A 14999-nucleotide genomic window follows, 5' to 3' on the forward strand; every position below is an offset into this window, starting at 1 on the left:
GGAGCTTTTAGACAAAAAGTTAATTGAAGAAACTAGAAGCCCTCACTCTAGCCCTGCTTTTATGGTAAGAAACTGTAGACGTCCCCGAACGCCCCGGGAGGGCGAGTCCCCCCCGTTCTGTTCATGTTGGGCTCACTACAGTTCAGGACTCTCAAATTGTCACGGTTCTAAATCTGAACCAAAGAGTCTGAATCCGGCAAATCATTTTGAGAAAACAGATTTTGAAAGAAGTGCCAAACATGGACTGCTTTGCCAGATACAGAGTCGCCACCTAAATGTTTTATTTTGGGGAAATTTAGGAAACCTTGACTCGTTTGCCTAAGGTCATGTGTCCGTCATCACCAAAGTTGCCTCGGCTCGGGAACTTGGGTACGATTGGGGAAGGTCACTTCGTGAGCACCCCCGCTTGCCCGATCAAAGATCGGCCTCTACTAACCATGATATCTATTTTTGAAAACATTATGCGTTCTTATTCCGGTTATTAGCCTAGATTTACTATGTGATGCGCACAGCATATCAAGTATAGACTGGATCGCCTGGATTGGAACAAAACGTTTCATGTTTGTTTATTTTGAAAATGGTTTGATGGTGCTACCCGCAAGTAGGCTAAGACGTGGATTTGCCACCCTCGGGTGGGCTTAAGAAAACATGATTTTGCCACTATCTAGTGGGCTTAAAACTCACAGTGAATGAATTGTTCCAATCCAAATAACCCAATCTTCACCCACAGGCATTCAGGCAGTTATATCACATAAGCACATAGCCTCATGGTAAGCATGCTATCATGGCATTCACTCACACGCATGCAAGGATGCTAAAGCACAAAAACTTACCGAGTACTCCAAGCCAAAACAGAAGCTAATTAGAAATCCATGCATGATCCTAATTATACAGAAATGCCTAATGCAACACATGCAAAAATGCAACTAAGATAGGCTCAGCTATTCTAAACATGGCATATGAAATGCTACATCTAACATGTATTCAACTTTGGAATTGAAATACAATGCAGTTAGTATGATGCGCCAAGCCCGGTGCATACAAGACAGATGAAATGAATGCAAACATGCTATCATACTGTATGCTAATTGAAACATGCCCTAATCTAACCATCACAAGTTGGTAAATAAAAGAGAGAAAGACGTGGGGTTGGAAGACATACATCACACACATGCACACTTATTACAACATTGCCCTCGCGCAGAGGGTCCAAATAAATAATATACAGTCTCAAATGAATAATTACAGTCCAAATATGTACAAAACCCTAATTAATTAACAAATTAAATTAGAAAAGCAATAAATTGGCGTGCAAGCCAGGGACTGCCTCAAATCTGCTCCGGATGATGAATAATGCATGCTCGGGTTGCCTTGTGCGGAGAATCCCTCGCGATGCCCCGGTTTGCCTCTGTTTGCAATTGTTCTTGGAATGCGTGTCAAGCTCCGGAAGGCTGCCGATTTCTGATTTGCTGCAACAGAGAGCAACAAAGGGACATGGCAAAGTATTTTCACATATGTATGCATGACTACTTTTCAGGGAGTGTAGTCCTCGATCCTCATGCCACCAATCACGCATATCAATGCATGATGGCCGAGGAGTCGAATTGCACGACTCAATATGAAATGAATGCACATATAAACACAACAAGACCTAAACTCCATCATGGATAATCCGGAGTGTCGGTGACTGGGAATTGAGACACGTTCCGTCACTCGAAGTACGAAACGTCCCTCGTTTCCCGTGCTTGGGCTAACTCCTATCCCAAACACAATGCAATATGCATGACATGCATGAATGCAGCTAATATACAACCTAGCATGCACAATGCTATGAAATGGCAAACACAATGCACGAGGTAACATGGCATACACAATGCGCTAACATACAACCTAGCATACACAATGCTATGAAATGAAATGGCATACACAATGCACAATGGACTTACACCAACATGAGTGGACCTCAGCCACACTCACTTCAGTAGCCATTAGATGAAAATGAGACACTCGAAATGCGTGCACACATGCACGCAAACCGAGGACCAAGCCTAAGGCATCAAATGTCACTCTACCCAAAGCATGGCAAGCTATGGAACATGATATGCAAACATGCGAATTTCAGCACTGAAATATGATACAAAACAGCCCCGAAACATGGAAACATGGCACCCGATGCATGGAATGAACCCCGAAACTCGAAACTAGGCACATGGAATGACTTACAGCTATACAAAGCATGCATTATTTGATCATGAAGCATGAAGACAGAGGCAAGACAGTCCCAAAACATGCATATTTCCAATTTGTAACAAGTCTTAAAAATGAACACAAATATGGCTAATCTATCATGCAAAAATGGCCCTAAAAGAGAGATTAAACACAAGGGACAGCAGCTGGCCCCAAATGGCAAAGAGATCTTCAATAAAGTTGAAGAGGGGCTCAAAAAAAGGCACTGCACAGTTTACATCAAGCCACGAAAATAATCACAAATAAGGCCAAACTATCATGCAAGAAAAGGCCTAAAAGAGGGGTAAAGAGACAAGTGGTAGGATCTGTTCTCAAATAGAGGAGAGCCCTTCAACAAAGTTGAAGAGGGGCTCAAAAAAAGATATTTCACAGTTTATGGAAAAGTCCAAAACAGCTCACAAATAAGCCTAAAATACTATGCAAAAATTGGCCTAAAAGAGAGATAAAGAGGCAAGTGATGGTAGGAGACCTTAAACAGAGGAGAGCCCTTCAACAATGTTGAAGAGGGGCTCAAAAAAGGTTATTTTACATTTTATGACCAAGTCCAAAACAACTCACAAATAAGCCTAAAATATTATGCAAAAAAAAGGCCTAGAAGAGAGTTAAAGAGGCAAGTGATAGATGAAAGTTTAAGAGAGAGAGAATAGGAAAAGGAAAAAATCCAAAAGAAATCCAAAAGAAAAAATCAAGACAGAGAGAGAGAATAGGAAAAGGAAAAATAAAAAGAAAGATAAACAATAATGAACAAAATATGTTTATCATTGAAAAAAGTCCATGCAAAGATTGAGATGTAACAGATTTTTTTATTTTAAATGCAACAAAAATAAAAAGAGAAGAAATTGTAGAATTGTTAATCAATACCAGAGGACCACAAAACCTATTCAAGAAGATAGCAAGTTCATACGGAACATAAAGGAATTGATAGTACCTTCTTTGTAAGAGGCCGTTTAGGGGGCTTGTAACTTTTTTGGGACAGTAAAAACAAAATAACAACTACAAGAAGGCCCTCCACAAATAGATACCCTTCAACCAAAAAAAAAATATTACTTTTCGGATTAAAATACCACTAAATTATGGACAAAAATAATTTCAGTTTAAAGAAATGATAGCCTACCATGAATGTGCACTCAGAAAACAAAGGCTCGAGCAAAAGGAACCTCAAATGCGAATGTCACCCAATCCAAAGTAGTGTTGACTATATCCATAACAGCTGATGCCATTGTATTCATTGCCTCAACTATAAAACATGCGAGGCTTCAACCAAAAATACACAAATAGAATTGAGTAGAAATTTAAAGAAAAAAAATTATGAATAATTTTTTTTGGTTTAATGTAATTCAACTTGTGAAAAAAATGAATAAATGACCCAATCGACAAACTTTTGTGTTAGAAAAGTAAACAAAATAAAAAAAAATAATAATTAGTGCAAGAAAGAATGATTTCAAAACAAGATTAAATACACCCACGAAACAAATTCATACTAACCAAAAAAAGCCAACAAAAAAATCAGCATAGGTGACAAAAATGCAAAGACGCAAAGACAAAAATGCACCACAAACGACGTAGGTGTTTGGGTTAACCTAAAAAAGACAAAAATTCACTACAAAATCAAAAAGGTTTATACTATTCACAATTTTTTGATAGGAAATTGGAGCTGATTTCTCAGAGAACAAAAAGACAGAATTGCCCTTCTTTGTCCCCTTCCAACAGTGCAGCTCACCTGTGGGGAAAAAAAAAAAAAAAAAGCAGTTCAGCACAGTGCACTGACAAGTACCTTCACTGATACAATAGTGCAACACAGTGCACTGACAAGTACCATCCAACAGTGCAGCTCAGAAGGATAGAAAGGTCATTTTGCTAGTTGATACAATATTTTAATACACATTTTTTCGTAAAAAGTAAAAAGTAAAAAGTTATCCAAAATATATATCTTTTTTTCCTCTACTTTTTTAGTCAAAAAATCAAAAAGTGCACTTATATAATTCATTTCAAACAACCTACTGCCACAAAAAAAGCAGCACCAGCAAGCAGGTGTTGCCACACTTAAGTTACCTAGAATGTGGAGCAAGAGTTAGAGGTGGAAGGGAGATTTGAATGGGGAAACACACACACACCCACATACAGAGCAACCAAGCATAGATGATTTTGGCGGGAGACTTTTGCCTACCATATAATGCACAACATGTGGAAAGCAAATATGAAACAAGGAAAATGCGTCTCATGTTATAGAATTTATCTCACGTTATAGCACCCGTCGGAGGCACAAAACCGATGCTTGGCTAGCAAAAATTTCTAAAATACATTTTTCCTCTCGTGTTGGCGTTGCTTAGACCAACATTACTAGGCATTTTGTCTAGCAAAAGTACACAAAAAGTACACTGTGTATTTTGCCGAGCCACTTTATATTTATGTCTATCGTGTATTCCAACAAGACTAATCTATTTTAGCTAGTCATACAAACTAAATTGGTTTTCAACAAAAAAATAAATAAATAAAAATCTTATATACAAAAAATAAAAATAATACCTTTTGAAAATATAAGAGCACATGCAAACTCACAAATTAACCTCAGTAAAACTGTCTAAATTAGACAATATTCATATTAATAGATACGACTTAGGTAGTGATTGGCTCCTGGGGATGAAGTGGAATGCAATGGAATAATTATTTCATCAAAATGTTATTTCATGTTTGGTTGAGAATAAACATTGCAAACAAATAAAAAAACATGCAAATGGAATCATCATTCATCATGGTAAAGATCATTCCGTAGAGTTTCAGGAATGACCATTCCATTCTATTCCATTCAATTCTGTCTCATTCCAGTGAACCGAATATAGCATTAGTTCGCTTGAGATTCCAAATCAGAGTAAACCATCAGATTGGTAATGGAATCAGCCTAATTGAAGCCTTCTTGAACATACCACCAAACTAAAACTGCATAAACAAAAAAAGAAGAAAAAAAATACGCAATCGACAACAGAAATCTCAAGCAGTCAGTAAACTATTTCACAAGACTAAAAATTGAATCTTTGACATGCATTTGATCGATGATCATCATTTCACTTATGATATTCATATTCAAGTGCAAAATGGTATTGGGTTTCTCCGCAATAATTTTGTTGAAATGAAATCCCAAACAGAACATAAAATATAATATAATAAAATAAAATAAAATACAACCGTAATAGAAATTATTCAAGAATTACAATGGTTAGAGAAGATTGAGAAACTTGAATCACAAAGAGTAAGAACAAACTCTATGAGATCAGGAAAAAAAAACCCACAAAAAACCTGACATATGATGATTATTATGATGGTCTGAGATGGAATTACCTCAAGGGCAAAGATCAGACCAAGAAGCCTCGTAAAAACTAGGATTAATTTTACTATTTTTTTTTTTAATTTTTACTTAGTATTAATTTTAATCGATAGATTTAGATTTTGAAAATCCTTGTCTTTATGTCATTGAATTAGATATCTTTCCTTCAATTAGTGAATTAGTCATGCAATCAACCTCTTTGTATTATTCATTACCCTCATTATGAATGTACACATATAATAGTAACTCCATTGTCACATAGATTTGCCAAAGTATTTATTGGCTTGATACAGTACAAAAGGGCCACTTTTTTATTTTGTTTTATTTTTTATACCACTCAAAATGGTTCTCATGTTATTTTGGCACGCCTAATTCTATTTTGTTTTATTTTTTTATACCACTCAAAATGCTACCGTTGGATCTATTTTTCAAAAAAAAAAAGCATATAGTGGTCATAATTGGTGTGGAAAATTTGACAAAACCAAATCTTGTGCCTTTTGACAAATTTTGGCTGAAGATTTGGGACACCATTGCAAGGCATTTTTTATTATTATTATGTAGGTGTATAACTAAATGGCTTTGATTTAAGGATTTGACAAACCATTAAAGTTACTAAATAATCTCATTTGACATATACTCCAAGAGTGTTCTTGTCTTTTAGGTTTAGTGGCTGGTGTTCTAGGGATTTCTTTGTTTATGTTGTTGTGCTCTGTTTAAGTCTCAAAAATAGGGGACCAACTTTGTGTGCTGGTGCTATTTGAGTTTTTTTTTTTTTTGGATATATATTGAATTTAATGATTATATTTTTATTTCTATATAATTTTCAGTAGATGTAATTATGACGTTACAATTCGATCCGATTACCCCAATGATTGAATTAGTGAATCGTTAATTGTAAAGTAATCAAAGCAAAGATCAGCAGATTTTAGTATGTATCAGCTGGTTGTGTCTGAAGATTCTAAAGAAGTTGAAATTTTTTATTCAGAGTCATGTTCCTGCTGTTTGTTAAAATGCAAGAAGCTTTGGCAAGGATGATAAAAGACTTTACGCTGGTGATTTCTTATATGGAGAGAGATAATGTTTGTGTGAGAGGCTAATTATTCCGATTCTATGTTGGAAAATGGAAAGGTTCTGTGTTTTCCAGGAAAATGGAACAAATATTGTGTTCTAGAAGAACTAATGCTGGTTGGAAAGAGAGAATAATATAGTAAAACTTAATTTTGGCAATATGAAAGCGTAACTGAGGAGTATTAGGTCTGCAAACTAAAACTTTCGTATTTTGTTTATAGAAATTGAAAGAGAAATTGAGAGAGTTGAGAGAGTAATATTGAAAGGGGTTTTTGTATTATTAACACTCTGATTACAAACCAAATGGAGGCTCCATTATATAGGAGAGCTGAATACAAACATCATTATGGTATACATCACTAAAATAAGAAAAAGGCACACCGAAAGGAAGTGGGCGGCCGAAAGAAGAGACAAGCCGAAAGCTAAAGCTCCTATTATATACATACTATATTATATTATATACTAAAGCTGTCTCCATATTAGATTATATTAATAAGTATATGAATATTATATACATATGTTAACAGTCCCCCGCAAACTCAAGGAGGAGCAACCAACTGGAGTTTGGAGACAAGTTCAACGAAGCGGCCAGGAGAATGAGCTTTGGTGAAGATATCAGCAGGTTGATCAGCAGAGGAGATAGGATGGAGATGGACAGTACCACGAGTAACGTGTTGACGAATAAAATGACAGTCAATCTCAATGTGCTTGGTGCGATCATGAAAAACATCATTGTGAGCTATTTGAAGAGCACTGTGATTGTCACAAAAGAGGGTAGTAGCACCAGAGGGGGAAACACCCAAGTCAGCAAGAAGCCAACGAAGCCAGAGAAGCTCCTGAGTAGTATCAGCAAGAGCACGATATTCGGCCTCGGTACTGGAGCGAGCAGTAAGAGATTGTTTCTTGCTGCGCCAAGAAATAAGAGAATCACCCAAGAAAAAGCAGAACCCGGTAGTAGAGCGTCGGTCAGTAGGGTCCCCAGCCCAATCAGCATCGGAAAAAGCACGAAGCTGGAGAGAGGACCGGGCGGAATAATGAAGTCCATGAAACAAGGTACCTTTGAGATAGCGAAGGATACGGACTAATGCAGCATAGTGAGGGATACGAGGAGCTGACATAAACTGGCTGACAATATGAACAGCATAGGCAATATCAGGACGAGTAACAGTGAGATAGACAAGGCTGCCAACCAGCTGACGATATAAGGTAGCATCAGAGAGAAGAGTGCCATCAAGAGGTGTAAGACGACTTTGAGGCTCTAGAGGAGTGGAGGCAGTCTTGCAATCCGTAAGACCAGCGCGGGTGAGAAGATCAGAGGTATACTTAGCCTGAGAGAGAAAAGACCCCGTGGAATCATGGAAGATTTCAAGACCCAAGAAATAGCTGAGAGGACCAAGATCTTTCATCTCGAAATGATGGCTAAGAAACTGTTTAAGGCATACAATACCATCAAGATCGTCACCGGTGATAATCATATCATCCACATAAAGGAGAAGCAAGGTGGTCCCTTGAGCAGTGTTGCGGATAAAAAGAGCAGTATCATAAGAACTGGAGGTGAAACCACAGTCATGAATAGTGGAGCTGAACTTGGCAAACCAAGCGCGCGGAGCTTGTTTGAGACCATACAGAGCACGCTGAAGTTTGCAGACTTTATGAGGGGGATAAGTAGACCCAGGGGGAGGTTGCATGTAGACCTCCTCAAGAAGAACACCATTAAGGAAAGCATTTTTCACGTCCATTTGATAAAGATCCCAGTGTCGGGAGGTAGCAACCGCAATCAGGCTGCGAACAGAGGTGAGACGAGCAACAGGAGCAAACGTCTCTTCATAGTCAATACCATACTCTTGGTTGAAGCCTTTTGCAACAAGGCGGGCTTTGTAGCGCTCAATAGATCCATCAAAACAAGTTTTGATTTTGTAGACCCATTTGCAACCAATGGCAGTCTTGCCAGGAGGAAGATCAACAATGTCCCAAGTGTGAGTTTTGTCTAAAGCCTGCAATTCATCAGTCATAGCTTGCTGCCAAAGAGGATTAGAGCGAGCCTCACGATAGGAGGTCGGTTCATAAGTGGAAAAAGCAGTAGAACCAACAATAAAGTCACGAAGACGAGTAGAAGGTTGGGTTACCCGGTGTGGTCGAGTAGAGGCAGGAGGAGCCAGAGGGAGAGACTCACCAGGAGAGGAGGATCCCGAGGAAGCAAGAGCAGGACCATCAGAGTGAGCAGGGGCATTGGACAGACCAGAAGGCAAGACAGTCTCGAGAGAGGCCGGTAGGGGCGGTGGAGAGGCTGGTAAGGGCGAGGGAGTAAGGTCATCAGAGAACAGATCCGTGGAAGGGTCAGTAAAAAACAGAGAGGGTGAGGGAACGGACAAACGGAAGAGAGAGAGAGAGGAAAACATTTTATGTTCCCAAAAGACTACATGACGAGAGATACGGAGGCGCTGGGAGAGAGGATCCCAACAACGATACCCCTTGTGTTCAATACCATACCCTAAGAAGCAACAAAGGCGAGAACGTGGTTCAAGTTTGGTACGTTCATGAGGTTGGAGAAGAACAAAACAGACAGATCCAAAGACCCTAAGGGTGGTGTAAGGGGGACGGGTGCCATGCAGACGCTCATAAGGAGTGTGATTATGAATGACAGGTGTAGGGATACAATTGATAGTGTAAGCAGCAGTGAGAGCTGCCTCGCCCCAAAAATGTTCCGGACAAGAGGAAGACAAAAGGAGAGCTCGAGTAGTGTCAAGGATATGTCGCTGTTTCCGTTCAGCACGTCCATTTTGTTGAGACGTACCGGGACAGGAACGATGAGGTTGAGTACCATGACTCTGAAGAAAGGAAAGAAAGTCAAAATCCTTATATTCCATGGCATTGTCGGAGTGAAAAAGCTTAATATTTTTAGAAAATTGAGTTTTAACCATTGTAGCAAAATTGTAATAAAGTTGTTTGAGCTCAGAGCGATTTTTCATAAGAAACAACCAGGTAAAACGGGAAAAATCATCTATAAAAACAACAAAATAGCGTGCGCCTCCCATAGTAGGAGTAGGAGAAGGTCCCCAAATATCAGAATGAATGAGATCAAATGGTGCAAGAGAAACAGAGTCACTTTTATTAAACGACAAAGCAGGTTGTTTGGCAAGTTGACAGGACACACAATCTAAAACATCAGAACTTACATGACCTAAATGACCACTGGAAATTAGAGATTTTAAACGACCAACAGAAAGATGGCCTAAACGACAATGCCAAAGCTGAAAAGGAGATAAAGGAGGAGCAGTGGTAGCAGTGGTAGCAGTGGTAGTAGTGGTAGGAGCTGTGGTAGTAGTGGTAGTGGTAGGAGCTGTGATTTGAGAGGAATCTGGAACATGAAGATGGATGAGTTCGTAGAGACGTCCATGCTTACGGCCTATCCCAAGAGTTTGCCTCGTCCGAGGGTCCTGCACCAAACAACCAGTACGGGAAAAGGTAATAGTTAGACCATGCTCACATAATTGACTAATGGAGATTAGATTTAAAGTGAGAGCAGGCATAAGATAGACATGGGATAAAGATAAGTGAGAGGTTGAAACAGAACCAACATGACTTACAGACAGAAGAGACCCATCAGCAGTATGGATAGAAGGAACATGAGGAGGAGAAGATAGAGGAGTAAAAATAGTAGGGTCAAAGGTCATGTGATTACAACAAGCGGAATCAAAGTACCAAGAAGTGTTACCTGCGGTGACAGATAAAGCAGTAGATGGAGGAGTACCGGGATTCTGCCAAAAATGTTGAAACATGGCTGCGACATCGGTTTGAGAGAAGACTGGAGTGGAAGGGTCTATAGGGACAGAGGAAGGTAAATCCTCGGAGGTAGCAGCAGCAGTGCGTTGAGCAGGTATTGGTTTAAACGGAGTCCCAGAACGGTGAGAGTGGCTGCGAGAAAAATTCCCGGTGGAAGGACCATTGCGAGAGGCACGGGCGGGATTGCGGAAGCAATCTTGCTGGAGATGACCAGGGCCAGTCTTGTTGCAAAACCGACAAAGACGAACTGGACAATTAACCAGAAGATGAGTCGATGGAAGATTGCGGTTGTGACAGTAATTGCAGGCATTGGACCTCTGTGGTGAAGGTGAGGAAGGAGAACTTCGAATCTGATTGCAGGCATTGGACTTCTGTGGTGAAGGTGAGGAAGGAGAACTTCGAATCTGGGGAGTGGCAAGAACAGAGTCCACAGGGTGCGGATGGAGAGTACCAAATCTAGTTTCCTCGGACAACAGTTCTGAAATTGCTTGCTCAAGAGTAGGTAAAGGAGTTCGATGAAGGAGAGATGCGCGTACTGGCTCAAATCGAGGAGTGAGAGCCATGAGAAACTGAACCAAGCGCTGTTGGTCACGGTAAGTAGTAAACAAGGTAGCATCCTTAGTACAGTCCCATGGAGGTTCAGAAAGAGCGAGCTGATCCCAAGTATAATACATTTGGGAGAGAAAATCATTGATGGTTTGAGTGGTTTCTTGGCTCATACCGTGAAGATGACTCAGAAGCTGATATTGGTGAGCAAGGCCAGTAGTCTGATAGCGTTCGTGTAAAAAATCCCAGATGGCTTTGGCAGGAGAGGAAGCAGAGTCAAGTTGGAACCGACCAAACTGAAGGCTGATAGATGTGATAGAAGTATTGCGAAACCAAGTGATGATCTGATAGTTTTTACTATCCCAATCTTCCAGTCGGTCGATATATTTGGCAGCGGAGTCCGTGGCAGTGGAATCTGTGGTTTCTGGAACGGGTTTGCACACATCCCCAGTAATGATGCGCCAAAGTTTCTTTCCTTTGAGGAAGCCAGACATAGCTTGTGCCCATAGGACATAATTAGTCCCGTCAAGAATAGCGGAAATAGGGTGGGTAGTGGAGTCTAGGCGATCCATGAGAGAAAAATAGCATAAATGAGGTAGAATCTAAAAAAACTGAGGTTACAAGTGAATTCAGAAGGTCGAAATTAGTCAGAAAATGAGTGAACTGACTAAAAATATGACCAGAAAGGCCGAAAATGGATTAGTCAACGAAGCTGGTCAAACAGGATGATGCAGGGCTGATGTCATAGGCGCGGCGCACGTTAGCAGAGAGTGGCGCGGCGCACGTTAGCAGGCGAGAGACACACGGCGCACGGAAGCAACTAGGGCTGACGTCGGCTGACGTCAGAAACACGCGGCTCACGTTAGCAGATGAGGCCGGGGCGCACAATAGCACCGGACAGTGTAGGAAGCGCGTGGAGCGCGTCTGAACCGAGTGAGCGCGTGGCCGAATGTTCTGGCGGCGCGTGGAGGCGCCTGCGGCGGCAGATGATGATGAATCTGGTGGCGTTGGCTTCGTTGTGAAGAGACGAAGGTGATGGTACTGTCCAATCTGTGTGTTAGGGAAGGACGAGGTACGCAGCAATCTGTCAGGAACAAGATATGTGATGCAGAGACTTAGGAAACACACCTGTGCTCTGATACCATGAAAGAGAAATTGAGAGAGTTGAGAGAGTAATATTGAAAGGGGTTTTTGTATTATTAACACTCTGATTACAAACCAAATGGAGGCTCCATTATATAGGAGAGCTGAATACAAACATCATTATGGTATACATCACTAAAATAAGAAAAAGGCACACCGAAAGGAAGTGAGCGGCCGAAAGAAGAGACAAGCTGAAAGCTAAAGCTCCTATTATATACATACTATATTATATTACATACTATATTATATTATATACTAAAGCTGTCTCCATATTTGATTATATTAATAAGTATATGAATATTATATACATATGTTAACAGAAATGATGGGGAGAGAAAAAGATGACAAAGTTCTTCCAATTTTTCATTATCTTCTTCATTAAAACATGCCATGGAATCTGACATGAATCTGACATACTTTTTATGTTTAATCAGATTTTTTTTTTGGGGGGGAACTAGGAAAAAGGAAACATCGAACCCTAATATGATACTTCTGATTAAACATTGCTTAATGTGGAAAAAAGTCATTGTTTTGGAAAAAGAAAATTTGTATGAGAACATTGAGAAGTCTTTGTTAACAATATCCAGTTATAATTTTTTTTTTCTTTTAGACAACAGAGCTGCTTTAAACTTCACATCTGCATCTTGTAATTTTTTTTTTCCCCCTATCCTATAAATTATGAGTTGCTGCTGCTATGCAATTTTGAGAAAAGATGTTGGAGAATGAGGCAAACCCTTATATCAGCAAGACGACTCATTTGCCACGGAAACGTTTTTATCGGGTACGAGCTCACAGCAATCCACTAAGTGACTCCCACTTCCCTGTGCCTATCTCCCCTTGCCATGTCGACTATTCCCTCTGTTTGCCTCAATTGTTTGCATTATCTGATCAAGTTGACAATTCCAAGAAGATCCAATTTGCAGATATCGGCTGTGGTTTTGGAGGACTCCTAGTTAGTCTTTCAACCCTATTCCCTGACACCCTGATGATTGGGATGGAACGCTGAGGGACAAAGTAACAGAGTATGTCAGGGAACGAGTTTTAGCTTTGTGGTTAGCACATCCTGGTCAGTGCCAGAATGTATCAGTGGTTAGAACTAATTCCATGAAATATATTCAGAATTACTTTAAGAAAGGATAGTTATCGAAGATGTTTTTCCTGTTCCCTGATCCTCACTTTAAGAGAAGAATCATCGGTGTCGTGTGATCAGCCCACACTTACTAGATGAATATGCTTATGTTCTTGGAGTTGATGGGACTATATATATGGTTATGGATGTGAAAGAACTTGGAGAGTGGATGAAGGCTTGTTTAGAGGGACACCCTATATTTGAAGCTCTTACAGATGAAGAACTTGAAGCTGATCCAGTTGTGAAGCTCTTGAGTAGTGCCACTGAGGAAGGACAGAAGGTTACGTGGAATGAGGGAGAAACTTTCCAAGCAGTTTTTAGACACATCGTGCTGTCTGTGTTATCTGAGTACAAAATCTTCATCTAGAATGATGTAGCAGCTTTAGGTTCTCTTATTTTAAAATTGAAAAAGCCCATCAGAGTGGCTTCTATTTCTGTGTTTGTTTGGTGTTGGGGTCTAATTCTGCTTGGTGTTTGTTTGCTGTCTCACCAACGGTTTGGTGTTCCTGTTGGTGGTTGAATATGATTGTGTGAGTCTCATTAGGTGCCAATTTTATTGGGACACCAATTCACTCGTTCTGTTGCAGTTGTTAGTTTCACATGGTTGGTTGGTTTTTCTGCGTCTGTTTTTTTCTTTCTTATGTTCTGTTGTAATATTGGTGTTAAGAGAAGTTGAGTTTTTGGGTTTTCCATTCTCTAGTTTGATAGGTTTTTTTGTGGTTCTCATCCAAAAGCAAAAGAAGGATAATAACAACATATGTCAAACACAACAACAAATATACGGCCAAGCTTATTCTTTAAAGCAATCGTAACATGGATCCTGGAATTTTGACATCAATTGGTAGTCTTTTTAACTCGAGTTTAGTCATGTCGGGAACGTGTGAGGTTGGCAATAGATGGCATTTGAGTAGGAGACTGTTGTAATAAAAGTAGTTTCTATGTGGTACGAAGGAATGCATTTGCTTGTTTCTCATCATCAACTTGCCTACCAATCATAATCCCTGGTTTTTCTTCCATTGCTTTACTGACCAGTGCCTCGAACGGTCCTTCAACTGACCAGTGCCTCGACGATTCAAGTCAGGCAAAGGCCATGGGAATTTTTGAGCTTCAGATTCTGAACGGTCCTTCGACTGACCAGTGCCTCGAGGACGATTCAAGTTAGGCAAATCCCATAGTCCTTCTTGAGGTTCAGATTCTGAACGATCTGTCAATGTATTCCCTGGTCTTTTCTCCGTTGGTTTGTTGTGAAATAATATTGTATCCTTCAACTGCCAAGTAAGCACCAAATATTATTATCATGGTTAAAAAAATATAATAATCCCATTGAAAAAAAATACACAAGCCTCACGAGTCTACCATACAATTTTAACAATTTGGAAAGGAAAAAAGAGTTATTTTGGTCTCGATTGTTTTAATTAGCTCGATTTTAACCTTTAATTTTAGATTTTGTATTAATTTGATCTAATTAATAATGTTAATTAAGGTTTTGAGCTTAACTTACCAAGTGGAACAGGTTTATAATTTTATCTATGAAAGCATGACGTGTGTAGTTTATGTGCTTATTTTTATTAAAAAATATAGAAATTATAATCTATTGTATCAAATTGAAACAAAATCATAAATTCAATATTAAAACAAAAATAATTGAAATGATAAGATATCACATAAAAACACCCAAAAAAGCATCATTGATTGCATACAAATAATGACTCAGGACCTAACCTCGGGTCTCAAATCTTGGTTGGAGCATTTCTGAGTCAT

General features: G+C 39.6%; 1 pseudogene across 1 annotated transcript; it reads left to right on the forward strand.

Moving 5' to 3' along the window:
* The first annotated feature begins 11637 nt into the window (after positions 1-11637).
* Positions 11638-14409, forward strand: LOC114316735 (tRNA (guanine-N(7)-)-methyltransferase pseudogene; annotated as a pseudogene). The gene has a single exon (XR_014346208.1). The product of XR_014346208.1 is annotated as a tRNA (guanine-N(7)-)-methyltransferase pseudogene (transcript).
* The last annotated feature ends 590 nt before the right edge of the window (positions 14410-14999 follow it).

The sequence above is a fragment of the Camellia sinensis genome, chromosome 12 (assembly GCF_055761805.1).
Source record: "Camellia sinensis isolate YWXY chromosome 12, ASM5576180v1, whole genome shotgun sequence".
Classification (NCBI taxonomy): domain Eukaryota; kingdom Viridiplantae; phylum Streptophyta; class Magnoliopsida; order Ericales; family Theaceae; genus Camellia; species Camellia sinensis.